Below are 2,119 nucleotides of genomic sequence, written 5' to 3'. Positions count from 1 at the left end.
TTTAACTTGAACTCCCATGATGCAGTTGTACTCATACTTAAGTTTCATGATCTTGTTATAGTCATCGGAAGATCCTGAGGCTTGGTAAGCTGATTCCAAAACTGGGAGGTAATTTTCAATTTCAGATAAACACATTTTCCCTTTTCTTTTTAGCAGCTGACTTATACGAAATTATGTCTCCATGGATGACTGCCTTAAGAGTCTCCCATAATATGGAATCGGACACCTCATCATTATCATTAGTCTCCAGGAAATTCTCCATTTTTGTTCTGACAAATTGTACAAATTCATTATCTGTTAATAGGGTGGGATTTAAACACCAGGGGTAGAACTGCTTAGGAAGGCAAAGATTTAAAGATATAGTTACTGGACTGTGATCAGAGATGAGTATATTGTGATATTTTGTATTAATGACATTGCAAATTAGCCTTGAGTCCAATAAAAAGTAATCTATCCTGCTATAAAATTTGTGGACATGAGAATAAAATGAATAATCTCGATCAGTTGGGTGTTGAACCCTCCAGATGTCCACTAAATTTCAGATTATTCAGCACCTGGACTGAGGCAATATTTGGTGGTGAACATGAAGATAACCTAAATAAGGGTCTAAGTAACAATTAAGGTCTCCGCCAATTAAGATATAGGACGGATCAATATCTGGCAGCAGGTCAAACATTTTCCTGAAAAACCTGGTTTATCTATATTTGGCCTGTAAATATCGACTAGTGTCAATGGAAGTGAATTAATGGTGCCTGAGACTGATATATCTGCCATGGGGGTCAGTATTCAAAGAAACGAGCTGAAAAGGAACATTATTCCTGAAAAGTATGGCTACACCCCAAGCATGGGAAGTGAAAGAGGACTAATAAACTTGCGATATCCAGCTGCGACTAAACTTGCGCTGTTCAGTTGCTTTTATGAGTTTCCTGTAAAAAAAAAAAAAAAAAAAAAAAGACATCTGCAGATAAGGACTTGAGATGTTTAAAGACCTTCTCTCTCTTGATGACATGGCCCATCCCTTTTACATTCCACATGATAATTTTTATGTCTCTCCCACCTACATGTAATCTATGGTGGGGCCTCTGCATCAGTTAACGAGCAAAAACACAAGCCGTATGTGCACCAGCATAGAGAACAGAGTCCAAAATGTTGCAGCATCATAAGGGCATTTTTAACACAAAAAAACCAAAGCAAACATGTCTGGGCCATAAACAAAAACATATATAACCCCCCGTGTCTCCCAAAACTTGACACTGAGCACCCTTTGTCCACTTATAAGGGAGCTGCTGGGCATTAAACTCATCACGACCTCCAGCACCCCCACCCCCACCCCGCGACATTTAGAACTGACTTATAACACCACACTATACTATGATATGAATATACACAAGACAACGTATTGCAGGCTAGTCACACATTCAAAGTTCACACTATAATAGCCGTGCGATCAACAAAAATTATCATAGTGAATAAAGGTACGGATATGAAACCAAGGTGACCAAGTTGTTGAAAAAATTATTCCTCTTCGCGCCCGTCGTCTCTGGCCAGGAACCGTGCAGCCTCACTGGGAATCTCGAAAATATTGGGGGCTCCCCTGTCCTGTTGATAGATGTGTTGCTTGGCTGGGTATCACAGTGAATGTTTGACCTCTCTGTTGTGCAGAGTCTGTATCACCTCTCGGAATGCACGGCACTGTTTCATCACTTCATTAGTATAATCTGGAAACATGAGGACTTTGTTGCCTTTATATTCCATGGGTCGTAGTCTTCCATAGCGCAGGATCTGTTCCTTAACCTGGAGGTCATGAATGCGTGCTAGGATGGTTCATGGCTTGGCTCCGACAGCTGGCTTTGGCTGGAGTGCGCAGTGCGTACAGTCAACTTTTACCGGTTTCGGGAATAAGTAATTTCCAAGCAATTGTGGAATTAATGTAGAGATGAATTCAGTGGGTTTACCTTCCTCTTCGCCCTCCGGTATCCCAACTATCTTAATATTGTGCTGCCGGGAGCAGGCTTCCAGGTCAAGAACTTTGGCTTGGAGCTGGCTATTAAGTTTTACAAGATCAGCGTGCTTAGCTTCCAGTTTGCTTGTGCGGGCCTCAAGATCGCTAGTTGCTAAT

This window comes from Thalassophryne amazonica, chromosome 15 (assembly GCF_902500255.1).
Source record: "Thalassophryne amazonica chromosome 15, fThaAma1.1, whole genome shotgun sequence".
In the NCBI taxonomy this organism is placed as follows: domain Eukaryota; kingdom Metazoa; phylum Chordata; class Actinopteri; order Batrachoidiformes; family Batrachoididae; genus Thalassophryne; species Thalassophryne amazonica.
This window is presented reverse-complemented; position numbering follows the sequence as displayed.